Consider the following 23,920-nt stretch of genomic DNA (forward strand, 5'->3'; position numbering starts at 1 on the left):
AGTGTACTTGTGGACGAAATTGTCTACGCCAAAGTGCATAAACCACTTGTGACAATAGGATTTCGGGTAGCTAACATGCCATTTTCATTAAAAATTATGCTTAGTTTAGTGTCGCTGAAGACCCTGTATGTGCTGCCATTGCGATGACGACAATAAAACTTGCACGAGCTTCGCTCGTTCTTGTGCATTGGTGCACTCCTTCTGTAAATATATCTTGTAAATAATATCTCGTTTTTGTTTTCTTCTACGCAACATCTTTTATGGAGATTTGCGTTTCCGATCACCGCCACGGAGCTTCGCACCAAGGCTCGCACCAAGGCTTGACTGATAACTGTAGAAGCGTCATTCAAACACACGGAAGCATTCTCCACTTCCGGTGGCGTATTCTCTGTTTCCTTTTTAATTAACAAGATGTGCATCCATACATATTTTCACAAAGAATGGTTAAATTCGTCAATTTTCGCTTTTCTTTCCTGTTTGGCTGTTGCGTCGGCTCTCTCCCCTAGTAGGTTGCTTAATTTCACAAGTCCTTGCGACTCTTGTTTCCAGTTGCGAATCTTGCGCGAAAAGGGTCCTACAATTAGGGAAATACCACACGAGGTAACGGGCGACATTCATATTGCTTATGCGTTTAACGGTCATTGCAGGGTATGATGATGGACGCTGTCTCGCATGGTTTTATTTTCCACCTTATCTAAACTATATCACGTGTATGTGGTTCCGAGGATTTATCACCTTCGCGGCGAGCCATCACTCGAGGAAATAATGAAGCGAAAGGAAAAGTTTAACGCAATTGGCGTTTTCTCCGGCTGCAACTTGCTTCACGAGCATACAAACCAGCTCAGTACGAACTGAATCCCTTTCCTGGTCCTTGGATCAATCTACACGAAGAAGATTGAACTAACGAAGCAACAGTGATGCGCGGACCGTTGCAATAGATACTGACGACTGAACGCATCTCGACTTAATCGCGCGGGCACCAAATCGATGAGAACATTGGCGTTCACACCCTCGGAGATGCCGATAACTACCACCATCCAAAAGGAGTGAAAAAGGCAGCAAAATGTTGACTACCGAATAGCTGTGAAGTCTCAATATTGATTTGGCTGCATTTTAGGAATGTGGGTGAGGAGTGGTGGCGTGGGCGGGGGGATGGGAGGGGGGTTATCGCACTTAAATTCGAAGGGGGGGGGGCCTGGCTACATGCCTGCTATAGTGTTAAAGGACAACAAACCTGCACAAGCGGCTTGTAGCTTGAATTGGTGTTCGTTGTGATGCCCATGATCCTGTGCTGTGATAGTTCGTGGTAATCGTGACCGGCTGTGATAGCGTGTTTATGCTCCATGTCTTCCTCTCTACTATCACATCTTTCTACGTCCCCAGTCCCCCAGTTCAGGTTATCAAACCGTATTTTTCGTTCTGGTTAACCTCCCTCCTTTGCTTCGTTCTTCCATCTTTCCCTCCTTCGGTTGACGCTTCCAAGCAAGAACAAAGTCCCGTAACTTCAAGTAGACGATCTGTTTATGGCCGCTCTCGTCGATGCTGAGGCCCATTTGCCTGTTATGAGGGTGAGTTAAACCACGTCCCTAGAAGTTCCCCACGCCTGCGACGACAAAAGACGACATGAATCAGGAAAAGACCGCATTGGTCACATCCGACGGGCTGTTAATTCAAAGTGATGCCGTTTAAGCAATATGCAATGTACCGATAACCTTCTTAAGAAAGAGGTTCCTTTTTCCCTACGGAAAGGATTAAGTATGCCGAACCACATGTTTGTGCTATCTAGACAACGTCATCGTGTTCACGGCAACGTTTGAAACACATGTTGAGAGTATGTCGGCAATTTTGGCCGTCTTCCCCGAGGCCGGACTGCAGCTCAACTCTTCAAAGTTGTCCGCGCCGCGGGTATCGTGACTCGCAGCTTTTAGCACAGGTGTCACCACTGATTACACCATCAGGTATGCCATCACCCTAGCCCTCCCACCAACAGTACTACAGACGTTAAAGACTCTTCTAATTGGCGTCATATTTATGGGGAGATGTCAAGGAGATTCTCAATTCTGCTCTACTTAATACAAACTGACTACGTCCTACGATCAACAAACCAACCATTTTTACCGAATGCCGCAATTGCACCCTGACCGAGATGCCCGCAATGTATGTTTCAGCTGACTGAGCTGGCTGATTGATGGTGACTGAGACCTTCACCTATCCGTATGTGTCGTCTGCATACAACTCTTCTCGGATGGCACAGCTGATTACTGTCTCGTTTATTTATTATTTGGGTGATAGCCGACTTGACCACTGTATACCTTTTTTTCCTTTGCTACCGCACGGATGAGCGAGTATGCGCGCAACGCCAACACCTACGTCGATCACATAGGACAGAGCGCTCGCCTTCGACTATCACCGTAGCATGCCAGCCAGAAACGTGCTTACCCCCGCCAACACCTTGAAGCCCACTTTCTACTCGGTTCACTCGTATTAGTTTGCTTTCCTGCTCGACGATCGAGGATATTCGAGAGACTTCTCTCCAGTTACACGATCTCATACTGTATGTTGCCGTAGCGCTGTGGGTACGAGGATCCAGGAGAAGCGTCGCTGCCATCCGGGGATCACTGCAGAGGGCCCCAAAAGCGGTCATCTCCCTCCTTGGTGGCATTGGCCTCTCCGTGTTCCCGGCAAAGACAGAGGCACTACTTGTCCACCAGCTGGCCTCAGCACGCCACTACGTGAAGCAGCTGCGCATTGCAAACACCACCGTCCCATGGAAGTGGGAGGTCACCTATTTAGGCCTAACCATTGATCATCGGCTCTGCTGGATTCCTGCTGCCAAGGCTATCGCCTCCAAAGTCTGAAGAGTCGAGGGGGCAGTGAGCAAAATGCAGCAGCGTGGCTGGGGCTGCACCGTCAAGTGGGCGCTGCGGATGAACCAAGCTGCGGCCGCATCCATCCTGCTATATACCCTGCCGCTGGTTCTACTGTCTCCAGCAAGGAAACAACAGCTCGAGAGTCTGCACAGGAGTGCAGTAAGGAGCATCCTCGGTCTCCGCAAGCGCTCCCGAATCGCTCCCACACTGGCTGACGTTGACGAATAGCCATTGTCGCTGCACATGCTCCAGCATGCCCTTGGGCACATTGACCGTCTGCACCGCGCTCCAGATGGTGGGGCTCTGCTCTCCCGACTGTGGAGCCAGCCGCTATCTCGCATGGGGGGCCTCTATCAGCTCTACGAGGAGCTGATTGTGGAGCCACCAGTGGCGATGGTGACATCTCAGCCTCACGAGCAACCTCCAGAGGTGCACCTATTCCTGACTGGAACATCAAAGCACCGAACGCCAGCAGCAGCACTACAACAGGCTGCTACTGGCAAACTTCGGGAAGAGCTGGACGGCAGGCTGTTCGTTTTCCAACGTGCTTTCCAACGGCTCCGCAGCGGCGGACTGTACCATCCCATCTGAGGGCAGGAGCCGGCAGTGCCGACTACCTTTTCGCGCGAGCTCCCCAACAGCTGAGCTGGCGGGACTCCACCTGGCTGCAGACCTCCCAGCTGAGGACCCCCAGAGAAAACCAGTGGCAGTGCTGAGTGACTCGCGACCGGCTCTCCAGGCACTCACCGATCACCATCGGCGCGGAGTCACTGAGACCCTCCTGAGAGCAAACATTTCGGCCCTCTGTGCAGTGGGGGTAGCCATCTTCTTCCACTGGCTGCCTTCCCACTTAAGGATCGCCGGAAACGAGGAGGTGGATGTCCTTGCCAAGGCCGCCGACCACCCCAACCGTCCCACTCACCAAAGCAGTCGCAGCATCGGACTTCTCCAGACAGCGACTAAAACAGCTGCTCCATTCCAGCCATCCGGATAACAAGGTAGCTACCAACCGAGCCCCAAAACTCCTCCCTGAGAACGGTCTCTTGCGACGGGACCGTTCCACACGCCTACGTCTGCGCACGGTCTCCGTGTGGACGGTGGCCAGACTTCATGCTGTTGGGATCCCACCGATGGCACCGGTTGTTGGAACCTCAGTGCTGACACCCGTTATTGCAATCGGACCGCTGGCGCCCGTTGTTGCAAATGGGTCGCAAGCCCCAAGGGTAGCGTTGGCCTGGCGGCCTGGGGCACCACTGGAAGCATCCGAAGGTCCTGGCAAAGCATGAGTCGACTGCTAACAGAACAACTTGTTTATTCTAGCATCGCAAAAGAGCGGCCGGTCAGGTCGACCGAAGTGGAGAGACGGGAGAGCACGCTTCTCGACAGAAGAATTCGGAGCCTCTCTCTTGGCGTCCGGGGGCAGCTGCTTTTATACTCTTGGCGTCGCGGGCAAGAAGGAAGGTCACGGGATGACACCACGTGACAGCGAGGCACGGACGGACTGAGAGACATGTAGAGACGAGTGTAGTGACGCATCAGCCGGGCCGGCGCCGGTCAGACCTCCTCGCTTCACACTTGGGGAGCCGCTCTCCCCGGCTGCCGCGCTTTGACAAGCGTGGGCACACACACACACATGCACACACAAAGACACGTGGCACTGAACATGCCGGGACGCGCTCGGCGGGGATGCGTCGCGGCCGCTCCGAACGGGCCAAAATGTCCGCCGCTTTGAACGAAGCCCCAGCGTCCGTTGCATCCGCGCCGGCTACACCGCGCGTCGTAGGCGAAACGTAACAATGCCAAGGGACGCTTCGCCTCGCTGGCCTGCAGAAGGTGCGGCGACGCCGAGACCCTCGAGCATCTACTCTGCACCCGTCGTGCATTAGCCCAGGAGCGTGCTCAAGTATCTGCCACCTATCGACGGTACGGACTCCCGGCTACCTCAGACACACGCCTGCTCTTCTCGGCCCACTACCACCTTCCAGCACTGGCAAGGCTCCTCGAATATGTGTACACAAACGGGCTCCTAGATCTCCACTAGACTTCGGCCTCCCATGGGCCTCTCTGCCTCGCTCAGCGGCCATCACCCCTGGATGAAGCTGACGTACGCTTCCCGACACCTACTTTCCCTTTTTCCCTCTATCCACTCATCTATCATCCCCCGCCCCATCCCCAATACGCTGCGCCGTGCTCCCATATGGGCTGCAGAACAAGCGTACTTCCCCTCACCCAAACCACGAGGAAAATCGGACTGGGTGAACTTGATTGGATCATCACCAATATCTGCCGTTCCCTACCACAGGGAACTAGGAAAAGGAGAAGTTATTTAAACGCAGGTTTTAGGCCGTGCTAGGCAGTCTAGAGCCTAGAAGTTGAGCCTACAGTCTGCTGAAAAGCGTCAAGGAGTTAGTGCCGTCGAGTATCGCCTGGGCCACCTAGCCGCGTCTGAACTACGAGTTACTAGTTGGCGTAAGAGACGACAAACCAACGTCTGCAACGAAGCGCACCATAGTTCCCCTCAAATTAACTCAACCTGCTCGAGAGAAGACGTCAGACCTAGACTCCCGAGAAAGCCAGCCCAGCAATCGCGTCCACCGCAACGAGATCAGCTTGCCAGCGTTCTTCGGGAAAGCTCTGCCGTCGACTCCCCGCTTTAAGAGTCGCTGCTGCTGCCGGGCCATGCGTATGCCATCATTTTTTTAACTCTGTTTAGTTGACCACCATTAAGAGTGTTTTGTGCAGTGTTAATTTCTATATCCACTGTTAACTGTTTGTTGTATTTCTTTTGTCTTCACCATTGATCTAGATTAAGTGCATGCGTGTTAGTGTTCCAGTGTTTTTTCTTTCTTTTAATCTTTCTGTCATTGCCAGTAGTTAGATATGGCGCCGTTTCCTGAGGCTACTTCGAGTTCCCCAGACCACATGGAATCGCAGCACAGCTAATTGAGGAATGCAGAAGCAGGAAAGCACATTCCAGAGGAGCACCAGACAAGTGCAAACAAGTTTGCGGCCCCCAGGTCGTGCGCCGCCGGGATTAGAAGGGGGCGTCGGACAATAGAGCCCAATCGTCCCCCTTCGCCTTTGAAGAAGGCATTTGCCGCCACTGCGGAGCCGAGCCACCGGGAGCAGGTGGGCCCTTGTACAATGGAGCATGAGCGCCCCCCTCCTTCTCCACCTTAGAAGTGGATTGCAATTCTGCGAGGCAAGAGCGCAGGGGGATCAAGTGATCAAGAGAGGAGGACCAGGCGCCGACTCTCTTCGCCGGGTATGACACCATCGCACGGGCGCCTACCATTGGCTGAAAGTGGCGTCATCGGAGCGGACTCTCCCATTGGTCAAACATGACGTGACTTCCAGTGCTCGAAGGGTTTATAAGAAGCCTTCCAGAGAGACCAGAGCATTCCCTGATTCCCTGATTCACCTCTCTCGAACTTCTTGCCGCGGGCCGCAGCGTCCGAGTTGCTGCCGGCCCGTAATGACTGTACGACTGTTACTTGACGCTCACCTCTCTGTATATAATGTAAAATAAACCCTCCCAAGTTTGGGTTTCCATCCCGAAGTCCGGCCTCCAACCCCTACATCTGGTTGGCAGCGGTGAGATCGCCTCCGAATGCAACAGTTGGTGGCAGCGCTACGGATAAACCTTCGTCGAGAGAGATCCTAAGGAACCGGGAAGAGCGAAGAAGAGAGAGCCTTCGTCGAAAGAGGTCCGAAGAAACTGGGAGTAGCGAAGAAGGAGCGAGCCTTCGACCCAGGGAGTCCGGAGGAACCGGGAACAGCGGACGAATGAACCGGATGGCAGGGTGCTGCAACCGTAAGTGAGCGCGTGGTTTTTTTCCTTATGATTCGCCAGACTCAAATGTTGTGTGTTCATTTTGATAGTTCTGGGAATGGGGAGTTTGATGCATTGTGTGTTTGCACAAATTAATTAAGGAAAACAGTTTTAACCACCTGTCGGGGCAGCTGCCATGGATCTTAGAATGTTGACGAGGTTAGACTTGTTGTTGGTGTGCGACGATTTGGGAGTTGAGGCGGACGAACGGATGAAAACGCCAGCTATCATAAAAGCGATTAACGATAGTGGCAATGATGGCAAAAGCATTGAGCTTGCTTGGGAGGTGATACAGGAGCCACGGGAGCGAGAGCGTCGTGTACGTTTGCGAGAGCGTCGTGAACTTAAGAGTGAGCGTAAGCGTGAAGAACGCGAGAATGAACGGAAGCATGAGCTTCAAGAACTTACTCTTAGGTGTGAGCGTCATGGACGTGAGAATGAACGTAAGCATGAGCGTGAGCAAAAGTATGAGAGAGAGAAGGCAGCACTGATCAAAGAGATACAGTATTGTGATCAGTTAATGGCACAGGGACAACGGTTGTCTGAAAATTCTGTAGGTAGTGCAGAGCACAAGAATGAGGAAGTGTCTAGATTTTCGCCAAAAGCCGACGAAAACAGTAGTGCCTGTGAGATTGGCTGCAGATTCATAGGAAAAGGGAAAAGGCTAGCTGCTAACGATGCCTTAGTGGCAACAGAGGCCGTTAAAGGCCGTAGTGAGAGCGACGAGGTGCTGTGCCAACAGATGACTGTAGAGACAGCTAGGCGAGCTGCGAACAAATTGGCACAGTTACCACACACACGCCAGCGTCGCTGGTAATGTTAGCGAGGTTGCTAGCGAAGAAAAGAGTACTTCTGACCCGACAGAAGCGAGCACCCATGTAGAGCCAGAGGTGCGTGCAGAAGTGAAGTGCGAGCTGAGCGATGCAGTTGAGGGTAATTCTCAGGATGGCGAGCTGTGTAGGTCAAGAGAATACAACTGCATTGTTCAGGGATCGGTGCGGCTCTCCGCCAGTCTAGATGGCCTAGATAGGGATGATTCAGTTGTTAATCATTCGGACTGTGCGCGTGAGACAGCGATCGATACCGACGGGCTGTGTGCCGATGCACAGCGTGAGCTGGGCAATGTAGTAGAGGGCAGTTCGCAAGAGTGCGAGTTGTCTAACTCGAGTAAAGCCTGCTGCATTGTGCCAGAGTCGGTTGGGCTGTCCGCCAGTCGAGGCAGAGAGAGTGTTGATTTAAGTGAGAATCACTCAGACTGTGCGGGTAAGAGACCGATCCGGGCCGACGAAATGTGTACCGGCCAGCACGAGGCACGAGAAGGCGACATGAAAGCGTGTGCAAAGAGAAAGCGCCGTAAAAAGAAGCGCGGTAAAGACCGGAAGACGGTAATTAATGTAGCGCCGCCAAAGATGGCGAGAAACCCAAATGGGCAGGGCGCGAGGAGAAGAAAGGTGCGGTCGTCACTGACGATGTTGACGCATCCTAAACGTTCGAGCCACAGGTCAAAGGGGGACCGCGAAGCATGTTCTGCACGGACGCGGACAAAGGGCACGAGGCTGTTAAACTCCTCGTCGTTCCGTAGTTCTTTTCACAGCTCAGCGTGCAGTTCGAAGAAACGCAAGGTGGCAGGACGAGACCAGGTGGGGAGTAGCGACGCGGTCAATCGAGTTCGTGTTGAAAACGGGGTGCGAGGACGCAAATTGGCAGGGGACTGTAACGTCTTGAAGGAGCTGATAGTGAGTCAGCCCTTTTGTGTTTCCTCGGCAGCCAGAGTAGCTGTGAGACCACGCCCACCTCGAGGACGGCTCAGAGTATGAGTCATGACGTTTGGAAAGGGAGGCCAAGAGCGCTTCCGTAGAAGTGAAGTGTTTTGTTTTATTTTTGAGCATCGGAAAGTTTTCGCGAATTGAGACTTGGATTTCTTTCAATGTGTAACGTATGAGCTTTGTTTATGTTTTGGTTTGAGAAAGCTGTGAGATTTGAAAGACGCGTTTGTGTAAACATGTAGTCTCGCGAGATGCTCATTAATACGTAGATAGGCTTTTTTTGTGTGTGTGTGAGTAACCTGAGGGTCAAGGTTATTGTTGAAAGGCCTATCGTAACGCGTGTGTGTGTTATTTAACCTTCTTTAAGTGTTTTTGAATTTTCTAAGGTTAAGCGCGTAGTTTTCAGTGAGTGCATGATTTGCACGGAGAAGCATTCGTAGTTCCATTAGCGCGTGTCCTGTGTGGACGGAAGGAAGCAGATTTATGACTGGGTTGCTCGTGTGTTGAGGGCAGCCGTATTCTGACTTCTATTATAAGTACGCGTGGAACGAGTTATTAAAAGACGCATTAGTTTAAGGGTTCTGCGGAGTGTGTAAGTCCCGCAAGTTTAATTGTTCGTTTACGTCACGTGTCCTGTAGGACTGGAAGGGAAGAAACGTGGGTAAGCGTAAATGAAAAGTTTGCCTTCAACGCAAGTACGCGTTCTGTTTAGTGACCACAAGGCTAGTGCGCTTGTGATTACGTACTTGTGAGGTTGACCAGATTGTTCAGTGGCACCAATACGTGCGATAAGTACGCCACTGCGATAGATTGGAAACATGCTGTTCGTGTAGTTAGGCCACTTAAGTAATGTTCGGCTGTTTTCATTTGTTGTTTGCATCGTCAACGACCCTTTTGTTTTGCAACAACAATAGTACTCTGTTCTTGTCGGCAATCGAGGAGAAATGGATAGCTGTTTGGAAGGGTGGTTGGAACTGTTTTGTCAAAATTGGGGAAATAAAAAAATCAAGGTTCATTTTGACTCAGTAATAGCCTGGCGAGTCAGGGGTGAAGAGCCTGCGCTTGCGCGTGGTGCAGCGCTGTGTTGTTTGGTTTGTTTGACGTTTGTTTTCTAGGGCCTAGGATCCCGAAGGTCGTCAAACGAGGCTCGAAACCAATACCCTGCAGCTTCTATCAGCGTTCCTCATGGCCAGCGAATTGAGTTCACCGGCCATTCGGAACAACCGGGGCGAGGACGAGCTGTTAGATATGGCGCCGTTTCCTGAGGCTACTTCGAGTTCCCCAGACCACATCGAATGGCAGCACAGCTAATTGAGGAATGCAGAAGCAGGAAAGCACATTCCAGAGGAGCACCAGACAAGTGCAAACAAGTTTGCGGCCCCCAGGTCGTGCGCCGCCGGGATTAGAAGGGGGCGTCGGACAATAGAGCCCAATCGTCCCCCTTCGCCTTTGAAGAAGGCATTTGGCACCACTGCGGAGCCGAGCCACCGGGAGCAGGTGGGCCCTTGTACAATGGAGCATGAGGGCCCCCCCTCCTTCTCCACCTTAGAAGTGGATTGCAATTCTGCGAGGCAAGAGCGCAGGGGGATCAAGTGATCAAGAGAGGAGGACCAGGCGCCGACTCTCTTCGCCGGGTATGACACCATCGCACGGGCGCCTACCATTGGCTGAAAGTGGCGTCATCGGAGCGGACTCTCCCATTGGTCAAACATGACGTGACTTCCAGTGCTCGAAGAGTTTATAAGAAGCCTTCCAGAGAGACCAGAGCATTTCCTGATTCCCTGATTTACCTCTCTCGAACTTCTTGCCGCGGGCCGCAGCGTCCGAGTTGCTGCCGGCCCGTAATGACTGTACGACTGTTACTTGACGCTCACCTCCCTGTAAATCATGTAAAATAAATCCTCCCAAGTTGTGGTTTTCATCTCGAAGTCCGTCCCACAACCCCTACACAGTAGATAAATATTTTTTTTTCGTTCTTTCTCTTGAATCTGACTCCTTCGTTGTTTTCGCTTGAGTACAGAATGACCAACCGGCTTGTTGACGACTTCGCGCCGATGGCTAACGGGTGACAAGCTGTGACAACCAGTAAGATATAGCGATGCGACGACACGGATGCTATCACTGCATAAGTTATAAGAAGCTCTTAAGTAGCGCTATAAGGGGCAGCTACTTGTTCTTGACACTGTAATCTAAGAAAAACTCTCTTAGAATACAGCAGATACAGTTACAAACCTTTGTGTTTCTTAGTTGTATGTATGCAACGTGCTGTCACAGATGCCCCATTGAGTGAAGCCATCGGTGAACAGAAAAGAGAAAGTGGTTAACCACAGGAAGTCTCTGGTTGGCTACGCTGAATTGGGGAGGGGCGTGTGTGTTGGCGTAAAGTAATAGAGGTAGATGGCTCCTCTAAGCGTGGAGATTCTCTAAGGCATGTACTTAAATAATGAAGAACGAACACCTTGCCTGCACAAAATGCGCACCCATGTTTTGTGCTAATAGCATTCTTGGCATTGCCAGGCCAGTTTGCTTTCCGGCTATCATTCCAACCGTTTTCGTGGGTCGATCCTGAACATAGTGTGGTCTACAAATGTGGGCAGATTCCGAAGGTAGTGAAACCTACAAATGTGAGCCTTACCTCGTTCAAGATGCTCTTCGATAAAAAAAAAACGATCCTTTAAAATTGCTTAGAATTAATTTTCGCCCCAAAAGTATGCTATATGCATACTTGGATAGTCATCGTAGATACGCTCTGCAAGGTATTTTTTCTGCAAGGTACTCTGACACGCGTCCTTAAATATGGCAGGAAATGCACAATTAAAGAAAATACCCCTTCCCTTTCGCCGGCATAGTATATCTCTAGACTAAATACGTTGGAGAAGTAAAATCCAAAGGAGGCACCATACTTAAATGACATGGATTCGCACTGCAGTGTCACACAGACGGATAAGTGTTCTAACTTCCGTGCATACCTTTTATTGCGATAGCAATTATATGGACAGTCCAGGCGAATTTCCGCCGTCGTCACCGGCCTCGGCCTCGATGTGTTGTTGCGCATAAGTCCAAGTGAGATAACATCGCGGCCGCGGTCCGTATGCCGTAAGTGCGCGCGAAAGCTTGCGAGGATGAGAAGTATGGTGGCTTGATGCGGCGATGTCTTCTCGCGTGGAAGAATGGCGGGGAGGGTGTACGCCTTCTCACGCGCGCAAGCGAGGAAGCGGGGAGATTGTTACGACTCGCGTGTCGAGCGTACAATGAACAATTGACCAGGTTTACACACACACACACACAGATATATATATATATATATATATATATATATATATATATATATATATATATATATATATATGCACACAACGATACAAGCATATATAAGGAGCCAAGTACGACGTCACAACACAGCGTCTTGCAAAGCGTCGCGCACAGCGTTGCGCTAACATTTCCTTCCCCCTCACTTTTCAAAATAGTGTTCATTTAAAGTTCTCGTGTCTGAACCCTCTTAACCAGTCCGATGGCTTGCCCAGGTGGGTGCTCCTGCGTAGCGGTGCAGTCTGCGCCCTATCAACAGGCATCGGAAGCGATGCTGCTGCTTATAGAATAGGTTGTGGCGCGGAATCGGAGCAGTCAGCGGTATAAATTGCACGGGCTTCCAGAAGAGGTTGAGGAGCGGCTTGGTTGGGATTTTGCGTCGGTAAAGGTACACAAGGTGTGCGTGCTCGTTCTACTGGAGGCGCATCACATGATTGGGGCATGTCATGCGGTAATTCTATTATGACACGTCGCTCTAACGCTGAATTTGGGTCGGCATGGCGTGGCTGCAGATGGTCGGCATTTGTGAATCGAAGCTGTACTTGCACTTCCCCAACGTATGTCACCGCACTGACCACTTGCCGTACAACACCTTCCTCCAAACGGCAAGTTCCCTGCTCACTGCCTTAACGTACACACGGTCACCCACACAAAACACACGCTCAGGACCGCGCATCAACTTACGCTTCTCTTACTACGTCTTGTTTTTGTCGCATGTCACTGACGAAACAAGGGTTAGAGCAAGGAAAGCTTCGTGCGTGGTTGGCGTCGTAGAAACAACGTGGCCGGCGATTGCCCAAGCACGCTGCTAGGCGTGTTTCGGTACGCAAGAATAAAGCTATCCACACACTCTTGCAATGAACGTTGCACGCGCGTACTATCGTGTTGAAGTGCCTGTTTTAGCAACGCTCCTTTCACGGTGTAAACAGTACGCTCAGCGACGCCGTTGGACGCGGCGTGGTACGTTGGTGTGAGGATGTGCTGCACACCATTGTTCGTCAAGAAGTTCGAGAACTCTGCTGATGTGAATTGTGGGCCATTATAGCTGACTGAGGTTTTAGGCGGTCCGTAAGTCGCAACGACACTCTGCACTTTCTCGATCGTCTTCGTGGTCGATGTTGATGACATTGGCCAGACTTCTACGTATGTTCAAGAAAAAAAACATCTACGAAAACAAGCAAAATGTTCGAACCTTTAGCAGTAAAATCAATGTGCACGTGCGACCAGCACTTCGAAGGGTAGCTCCACGAATGGAGTGGTACAGTTTGAGCTGCAGGCTGAAGGGCTTGACAGATTTTGCATTTTCGAACAAAGTTATCAATAGCTTAATCCATCCTGGGCCATCATACAAAACTCCTAGCTAGCATCTTTATGCGCGCCGCGCCTGGATGTTCGTCATGAAGCAAGTTCAACACGCATGCTTGCAACTGTTCTGTTATTATCACTCGAGTTCCCCATGTTATACAGCCCTCTTCGACTGATAGCTCATTGCGGCGCATGTGATATGCTTTAAATTCCTCGGGGTATTGATGTGGCCAGCCATTTAATGTAAATTCGGCCACACGATTTAAAGTGTGGTTGCGTGGCCACTCGCTCTCTGTGGATCAAAAGTGCTGACGCCACACATAAAAGGCACCATAATCGACAACAAATGGCGTCACTCCGATTTCTGTTTTCGTCATTTTCTCGCTTACAAAAGCTCTGTTTTCATTACTAATGAAGAATTCGTTATTACAGAAGCCTAATCTGTCAATCTAGCTTACTTAATATTTGCCTTTAATGTCCCTTTAATATAGTGCTACATATTATTCAGCCATAGAAATACTTTTTGTGTGTTACAATCACAAAAAATAGTTGTGTATGTAAACAGAAGCATATGAGTTTACCTACCAAAAATTCTCTTTATATCAGAGGAGTCGTAGACTGCACTAAGCGAAAAACTATTCAGCAGCATTTCTTATCACCTATGAAGGCCGCCTATGAGCGTTTCCAGAAGAGAAGCACATAACTTTATTATATGAGTAAAGCTCAGAGGTCGGACCTCCAAAAGAAGTTTGCAAATCTGCAAGCCTGCCATGTTCAGGTTATCCAGGCGTAGCTTCAGGACGCTGATTCTGGTAACGAGGTAACCTATGTACATGTTTTCATTCTTTTAGATCCGCCAAATTTAAGTTCTCCAAGCTGCATCGCCTGTCAGAGCTTGTTTCGTCAAAAATATAATCGTTTACATGTAATAGGTTACTGAAGAAAAGTAATTGGATTAGAGGGAGCGCTACCGAGTAAAAAAAGTAATCGTTAAGTAACAAAATTACCAATAAACGTAAGTGATCACACGTAAGTAATTACATGCTATTTTTTACGTACAAGTCTGATTATAATTACATGCAATTGTTTACGTACAAGTCTGATTACAATGCCCTGTTAGGCCCGCCTTATGCAGCACCAAACATACATATACATACATGTACATGTGTTATGCGCGTTCAGTGCTTTTTATTTCGTTCGCGTTTTACCCATCTATTCTGCATGTTCGGCATCTTGTTTGATTCCTTCACACACACACACACACACACACACACACACACACACACACACACACACACACACACACACACACACACACACACACACACACACACACACACACACACACTCACACACACACACACACACACACGCACACGCACACACACACGCACACACACACACACACGCACACACACACACACTCACACACGCACACACACGCACGTGCACACACACACACAAGCACACACAAGCACACACAAACACACAAACACACACAAACACAAACACAAACACACACACACACGCACACACACACGCACACGCACGCACGCACACATGTGCATTAAAGTTAACAATGTGTGTTGCTGGTTTGAAGGTGAAGTCGTCGTTTTCTTGTCGCAGTTAGTGATGCCAACTGGCATAGCCGGTGCATTCTCTGGTGCTAAGGTAAACTGACACGCAATAAAAGACGATGGAAAAGAATGGACTCAATGTGGAATCATAATCGCATAGTAACATTTTTCTTTACACAAACATGCTCTCTATAGAAGAACTCACGTTATCTCAAACTTTTCTCAAGATTGCAAATTTGTTTATGGTTGAGTACCATTGCCAGCGCTCTGTCCTGCGTGTTTATTATTGTTCGTTGTCTCTTATTGGGTGTAGGTCTGTCTGTTAGCCTCTGGTATGTATGAATACGGAGGTAATGTAATCCACGTTGTACTCATATCCAAACAAGCACCATTCGTTGCGTGTTCTTGAAGTGTCCGGTCAAAGGCACCTGTAACATCTGGCATACTGCAAGGATCGGTTCTGTGAACTCTCCTTTTATTGTAATAGCAACAATATCGACATTCTATGCGAATTTTAACCGTTGTCGTCACCGTTATGTTCCGTATAGAGTGCAAGTGCGATAAGATCATCTGCCGTTCCCGCGCCTTACGCTCGAGATGCGAGAGAAAGCGTGCGAGGGTGAACCGAGAAGGATGGTGGCTTAATGCGCGCCATTTTTCCGCGCGCTTAATGTTGCAGATCACGTGATCAAGCGCGCGCGTGGAGGGGGCGGGGCAGGGCAGGTAAGCGCGCGTCTCCTCCTTTTGCCTGACTGTTGCTGCGCATGTCGGGAGCGTAGTTTTATCGGCCGTATGAATTGCAGCAAACCTTCGCTTACTAATTAAATTAACAAGCGTGATATGTTAGGCGCGGCACAAATAAACATGAGCAGATATCACTCAATGACTACAAACACTCACTCTCACAACGCTGGCGTGATGAAGAGCACTGGCAGCCGGAAGCGAATGTTTGGTGCTGCTTTTCGCTTCAACGCGTCTCCGAAACGTGAGATAAGATGATCTCTAGCACTAGGGGCGCGGGAATACAGCAAACATGAAGCCACCAATCATCTCAGCTCGCCCTGTTTTTGCACCCACCGCAGATTGCCTCCAAGATGGGGCGTGCGAGCCGCCTATGCTCTCAGCCACAGGGACAGCCATGGACAGCAACGGCCGGGCTTGAGGAGAACACGAGTGCTCGCCAGCAACCCACCCCCTCGCGTGCTTGATCGCGTTACCATGCAGTCGCCCCGCTGCCCCCGTTTTTGCGTGCTTGATCACGTGACCTCCAACATCGGGTGGGCGGGAAGACAGTGAGCGTCAAGCCGCTATTCTCCTCGCACCCATAGAATACTGCGCGCGGGGCGCGAAAAGATTTTATCGCCCTTGAACTTTATAAAAAACACCGCGGCGACGCTGCCGCCAAAATTTTGTCTCGGGTGTCCAAGTATTGCTATCGGAATAAAAAAAACACTGTCATACCTTGCCGTTCTTGCAGGTAAACTACTTGGCTATGTGAACATCTTCTGCAGCAAGAAAACATTCAACGTTAGTTTCGGTAATTATTAAAAATGCCTTAATCACTTTTTTTAACTACTCACTTCAAGGGCCATGTTGTAATCGCGACATTGAAGCCGAGCAGTAGTGAAGTCATGACTGTTTAGCATAAATTCATTCATTCGTAAATTCCAAGACTAGCTAGCACCACAAGGATAGCTGACTGGCTCGTGTGGGGCCAAGTGTAACTGACATTTTGGCTGGACCCAGGCACGCGTTCACATGTCTGCAACGCACTGAGTGAAACAGTAAAAAAAAAAAAAGAAAAAAGATTGCACTATCGTGCTAACCTGGGCGAGTTGGTCCACTCTCATCATGACGGAGCGCACAGGAGACGGCGATACAAAGAAAAAGACGCCCACCGGACAAGGCGTTCAACTAACAACCGACATTCCAACCTATTGATACATTTAGCTGAGGCGTACGGTATCATAAACTGTACGAACATTCATCTTCGTGCAGCTTACGGGGCAACCTTTAGTGACCTATTTCTGCACTCAGTGTCACAGAACATCGAAGCGCTTTCTTTTGCTTCTATTTTTGCGTTCCAGCCAGTGCTTTTTCTTTGTAATGGCTGCGTACTGTATGGCGAACCTTGCGTCACGAACATACACCTTGCCATACCGCTAATAATATCACGTTTAAAATACATAATATACCATGCCGCGCCACATACTCGAAAGCACACTGAAACGCTTGACTGGGTGATCGTTACAGTAGCGTCAACAAATCTGGCGCACGATGTGTCAAAAGTGTTTGTCGACCATCGTGGTCCTTAAAACACGAAGCAGGCTCTAAAACCATTGCGCTGTTGGCGAATGGCGCCTAAATGTAAACACAGCGGTGGTCACGAATGCCAGAGATATCGACGCCTAAATGCGTGTTCCTCCCATCACTCGTAATGGAGTGGTCATGTAGAACGTTGTTTCACGTTCAGTGCCCTCTATAGTAAACAAAATTTAAAAAATCAACGAATTCTATTCCTAATACCGCCAGACGTTGAGATGCGGCGTGGTTTTTTCACAGCCACCGTGTTGCGGCGAGGGGTCATATTTAAGCTGCCCACGCGATAAAACACCAACATGGCGGACGCGTTTGTGTCGTTGAGTAACACATACTCCGCAGCGACAGCCTTCTTCACTCATAGTCAATGCGGCAAAGGAACTGACGTAAACGGACGCTCAAAATACACTCAAAGATTAGTCTGTCAATGCTGCAGCAATCAATCAAATATCCGCGTCATTTGCAGTACGTAATGATGCCATAAACAGATACCCTGTTCTGGTACGCACCAAAGCCCACGACTACTAGTCTAATGGGCCTGGAGCAGCAAGCAAGCTAAAAAGGTTATTTGAAAGGACGACGTTTCCTTTAATGCAATTAAACCTCCGGGGGGCGCAGGGGGGGGGGGGTTTAGTAGACAAAAATGGAGTCGAATGATTTTGTACAGCAAACAAATTTTCTCTGAACAGAGCTCCTGCGCTGTGGGGGAGAAACGTAGGCAAAAGAAAGACAGGGTGGTTAAATTACGTGTTTTATTGTTACAAATTTAAATAAGAGGTTGGCGCAATCAGTGGCACTGGTTACTCGCCTTCTCAGAGCAAACTAAACTGAAAGCACGAATAAACATCGAAAAACTTCGAGACAGTCAAATATCACGAAAATTTCCGACGTTACGGACACGGCTTAAGGAAGGCACGAAACAGAGTAAAAATGTACGCACGCACGCACGCACATGAAATTCGGTAAAGAAGAGAAATCACACAAAAGAGTACGAAAACACGCACAGAAGTTGACAGTTTTGCAAATGAGACAGCTGACATATCTACGCATATCTACGCATATCTGCGGAACAGAACACACAACTTCATATAGCAAATTCGAACGTGAGCAACACATTATACGTCCTGTGGTATTTAAGCACTTCTAAGTGCGCTCGGAAAAGAAAATTTAATATGAACCAAAATTTTTTTCTATATTCCAAAAAGATTTTTAAAGCCAACTGTGCACTTTTCTGTAGCCTCATGCAATGTTAGCCTTGGCCCAATTTTTTGTAAGGTTAACAGTAGATTACATTAAGAACATTTTATCAGCCATGAGCATTGTTGCTATTTTAATAATTCTGGCGCTAGATTTAGCGACTGTTTGGCCTGTTTAGTGGTAAATATTTCTGCTTAGTGACCGGCGACTTTTTGATGTGAAAGCATAAAATGGCCGGTTGAGCGGAAAAGCCGGCGCTTGTAGCAGCGAAACGGCATCTAATTTTCCATTGGCTGCGACGCCACTTCACCAGCCCGTCATGTCACGAGCGTGCCTCGACAGAGCAGAGCGGGCGAAAGGGTTCCCTGCTGCCGCTAAAATACCTCAGTGCTGAAAAGTAGCACCATCCTTTGAACCTTCCCGCCGCCACGCGGGCTCTCCGCCTTACTCCCTTACCCGCGCCCTCTGCCACCCGTCTTCCCTTTCCGATTGGACTACCCCCGTCACGTGACAGTGCGCGCTTTTCCATTTTGTTGTTCTTTTGATCCGAGAAGACAGCGCCCGCTTTCAGACTCTTCTCCGGTGCCATCTTCAGTGCAATCAATGAATACGCGCCGTAGTGTACGTAGTATGTGGTTTGTATGGTCACGGTAGCGTCCCTAGTGAGCGCGTCGTTAAGAACAGCGCGCTTCCTTGACACTGCTTCTACGCTTCGTCAAGAGTTGCTGTGCCTATGGTTGCCGCAATTGCTTCAGTGAACGCTCTTACACACGTTTACACCCTTTGCGTCGTATCTTGTTTCACAACAACAATCGTCATCTGTCTTGATCACATTTCGTTTCGTGAAGATTTTTCGCCGGAAACTCGACGGGCTATAGACAAAAGGTAATTGAATTTGCGAAAACTCAGAATAAAGCTTAAAGCTTTCAGTGGACAAGCTGCGTATTGATTCAAGAATTTATATCTACGATGGTTCTGTAAGCGCAGTTGTCCCATTGAATATATAGCTACGGTTGGGAGCATGCGCACAGAGTCCGCAAGCACTAAAAAGACCCCCGATTTCACTCTCGCTATCGCTATCGTACGCCAACATACGAAGCATATTGTCAAAGCGCGATCTCATCTCTTCCTTGCTGGAAGACAGTAAATCCGACATTATCGCTTTCAGGGAGACCTGGCTGCATTCTGCTATAAAGGATGATGAAATCTTTTCATCTTCAAACATTTATGACATATATAGGTGTGACCGCTTGGGGGCGGGTCTTGATTGGTATAAAGAAAGCCATTGCATCATGTTTGGTCAACATTAATTCTGATCTCGATATTATTTGGGTTGGCTGCACGATATCATCTTCTAGGATACTAATAGGTAATTGTTACCGTGCACCAGATTCTAACAATTCTTTCATTAATGCTCTGCGCGACACAATCAACAAAGCCATGGAATTCTTCCCGACTGATTTGGTTTATCTTCTTGGGGATTTCAATTATCCGCTAATCGACTGCACGAACTTCTCATCTTCTTGTCATATATCGTCTGAATTCATCAACTTATCTTTAGATTTCAATCTCTTTCAAGCTGTCACGAAACCCACACGTGGTGCAAATGTTCTTGATCTTCTTTGTACTGTACCTGAAACAATAGGTCACAAACAACACTTGGATGGTTTCAGCGACCACCATTTGCTACAAATAACAATAAACACAGCGCCACCGGTTACCGTTGTAACGAGAAAGCAAAGTCGTGATTTCAGTAAGGGTACTCATAAAACAATAATCTCAGAACTTGAAACATTCTTCGTAAACATGATGTGGACATTATTTTACGATAGATTCGTTGAAGAAAACTGGTTAATGTTTAAAAACACTGTGCGCGTTATTATACAAGTATGTTACATTCGTTAATATAACGAACGATAAGTTGAACCGTTGGCTTGCTAAAAAGCTTCAGCACATGAGAAATTAATAAAAAAAACGCCTGCATAATATTGCTAAACGAGATTGCGCATCAGCTGTGTGAAAGAATTACAAAACTTGTTTTAAATCGTACTGCTCTGCTTTAGGTGAAGCTAAGGTTAAATATTTTTCTAATGATCTTCCTGAGCTACTTAAGAACAATCCAGCTAAGTTTTGGAAAATAATAATGCCTAACAACGAATCCAATCAGGTGTCATTACAAAACAGCAGCAATATTCCTATTCCTGACAGCGAATATTCCTGAGCTTTTAATTTATTCTTCACCTCTGTATTCATACAGGAGGACACTTCAGATATACGTTGTGTTTCAGAATTCAGCTACAAATTCATTGAACCTATTGAAGTCACTTTGGAGGGCCTTTCTTCCCTCATAAATAACCTTAAGATGTCTTCTTCATGTAGCGTAGATGATATAAACTCAAAGATATTAAAGAATACCATAGCAAACCAAACAAAATTCTTCACATATTCAGACTGTCACTTGCGACTGGCCTCCTTCCTAAAGATTGGAAGATGGCGAAAGCTATACCGGTATTTAAAAATGGCGACAAAAACTCCTGTGAGAATTATCTTCCCATCTCCTTCACATCCATTCCCTGTAAGCTGCTCTAATATATTATCGTTTCACAGATTTACGGACATCATGAGACTAATTCCTTTCACATAATCAGCATGGTTTTAGGAAGGGCCTCTCGTGCGAGAGACAATTACTTGTATTTACAACAGATGCACCCGCTAACTTCAATTATAAATTACAAATTGATTGCTTGTTTCTTGATTTTTCGAAGGCATACGACCGTGTCGTACATTGTCGCCTAATATCAGAACTCTCCGCACTCAAATTGGGCTGTCTTACCCTGCCATGGCTCCGTAACTTTCTGTCTAATCGTCAGCAGTTTTTTTTTTTACTATTGCAAATACCTACCCTTATCCTCTGTAACACGTTTTTTCTGGTGTACCACAGGGTAGTGTCCTCGGTCTCTTACTTTTTCTAATCTTTATTAACGACTTACCGCACAACCTGTCCTCCACTGTAAAAATATTCGCGGACGACTGCATAATTTATCGCCCAAATAAAAGTTCAGATGATCATCTCGTTCTTCAGGAAGACCTTGAACAAATCCTTAGCTTGCGCAATAAATGGCTAATTACTAAATACCTCAAAACGCAAAATAATGTCGTTTACCCGGAAGTCGAAAACCTCACCGTTGTCTTACCATATTAATAATTACACTGTTTCATGGCTACACAATAAAAGTATCTAGGAGTTCTATTCACATCGAATCTTTCATGGTCAGAACACACGATGTTCATTTCAGCTAACGCCTCCCAATCGTTGGCTTACTTGCGACGCAACTTAAGAAATGTCCCTTCTATGAAGTGACGAACGGCTTGCCCGTTATCCGCGCGACACAGCACTCTCGACAGGAAAGTAGCGAGTGTTGAGTTTTCAAGAAAAGAAACGCAAGCAAGGCAGATGACCATCATTGTTGTGGGACAGGATAAGCCCCAAGGGGTGTAAACTTTTTTAATAGCGAAGGAAACATGCTTTTTTACCTTGCCGTCCAGCAATCATAATGTGAAGCAAAGAAAAACATGGATTCGCCAGATCGGTCGCGCAAACTTCGACGGGCCGCTGTCCGCGCGCCTTTGTGCGTTAAGTAGGAGGTTTCTACATAACGCAGTGTATCCGAGCTATTTATTGCCAAGATTTCACACCACGCGATGTTACCGCGGATGTTGTGCGCTCCTTCGTTGTGCACCATGTCAACGTGGCTTTTGTTCCTTGACTAGCAGTGCATACTTTTTTTTTAATGCGCAAGCATTCTTTGGCGAATAGCATAGGAAAATTTGTCTGTCCCACGAAAAGTGTAATGCCTTGCATCTGCACAAAAACGCGTAATTTGTGAATACATTTAATCGTTATGATAGTGTCAATGTAGATGATTGGTAGCTGTATAAGCGATGTGGAACAATTGAAACCAAAGTAGAAAGAAATGAAAATGGTCAGAGAGAATGCCCACATGACACATAGGGCTCCATAGAAGATGGATGGGGAGGCTAAGAGTAAGGGTGAGCCAACTTGAAATTTGGAGGTGGGCCAACTTAAATTTGCGGGTATGCTTACGCATACTTGGATAACTCGAGTGGCGCTTCTGCATGCTTTTTGATATAAGAAAAACGGAGTGATACACAAGGACTAAAATTTGCCTTTCTAACCATGTATGTTTAGGCGTGGAATACTCAAGAAACAAATCTAACTTGCTCACGATAATACATCAGGAAGAAAAAAAAGATGTTTCAGCCTTGAAAATTCTATGGGAAACGCTGCTCATTCGATCAAAATTTATGAGATCCTTACTGAGGTCTTCCATGAATGTTTGTCCACGACGAATCGTTTTCAGGGCGTATGATACTTAATTAATGTAGGACGTTTTTTTTGCCTCTTGTGTAATATTTATGATCATTATTAGGACAACCAATTTGAGCCTTCGACCATAGCATACGGCGTTAGCACCTCAGGCAGACGCTGCTTGCTGGCTCGGGCAGCACGTACCGCTGTAGTATATTACTCACCTCTCAATACTCGAAGGACCACTCAGCGGTGCTCGAATGTACATTAATACTTTCGCATTCACAACTAATAACAACTGCTTAGTTATCTTCAGATTCTTTTAGCTACGCAACAGAACAATTGGTGACATTTTAGCAACTTCGAAGATAATAAAGTTGCTTTCTATAACGAGAACTGCTTTTGCTGCAATTGCTGCTCTGACGAAGACAAGCCCCCTTGTCGAAACGTTGATTCCCAGAGAGATTTCTTGTTCTACCACTCTTGGTCACTTGTGTGTCGCATTCCCTAACATTCCGTCTTGAAGTGAAGTACAGTATATTTTTCTCAGTATGCATATTTAATTACTGCTCAATATGATATAGTCGCGTAAGAGCATTATCTTTTTAATATTTTGTAGACATGTTTATTGGGATCACTTATTTCTCTTTTTTTCAGTTTTCTTCCATTCTTGATGACACAGAAGGCCCTTCATTCAACAGCTAATGTTGTAGCAGTCTTTACTTTTTTTTCACTTTTCCATAAAGGACACGAGAAGACCAGTGAGTTGCTTTTTATGGTGACATAGGTCTTATACTCCCACGTTTCTGCACGTATGTTAAATCTGTCCGACTCAATTGTGAGGCCGTCATTCTTAATGCTGTGCGAATTGTACACGCTTGGCAACGTATAGAGTACGCAGACCGTGAAAATTAAGGTCATGGCAACTGTATTACAAAGAACGAAATTTGCTCAAAGCGGACACTAAATTTAAATGGGGAATTATGATTCATGTAGTGGCTCTTGCCACCTGTTGCGAAATTTAAGAAGGAATCCTGTCATGAAGTTCAAATGTTACGCCACCTACGCTCATCCAGCCAGAACAAAGGGTGTACGTGACTGTAAAGCGTCTATCTACCGAGATCGAGGGAAGAAAAAAAGAGCACGGCAAAGTCCAATTGAGGAACGTTGATATATACGTGATGAAACATTCCTATGCACCCAGGATAAGGCCGTCGACATGCGTGGGTGCGACAGAAGAGTGAAATTAAGGAAACGTGGGCGTTGCGCGTATTGAACGAAAAGAATTCCCTATATCAGTGCCGTCTTTAACCTAAACGCACGAAAAAACTACTTTTGGCGGAAAAATTCTGAACATTAGTTTTGTTGGCTCTAGTGTATCCATAAAAAGTCGCAGTTTCACCCGAAAGGCAAAG

This window comes from Dermacentor albipictus, chromosome 1, assembly GCF_038994185.2.
Source record: "Dermacentor albipictus isolate Rhodes 1998 colony chromosome 1, USDA_Dalb.pri_finalv2, whole genome shotgun sequence".
In the NCBI taxonomy this organism is placed as follows: Eukaryota; Metazoa; Arthropoda; class Arachnida; order Ixodida; family Ixodidae; genus Dermacentor; species Dermacentor albipictus.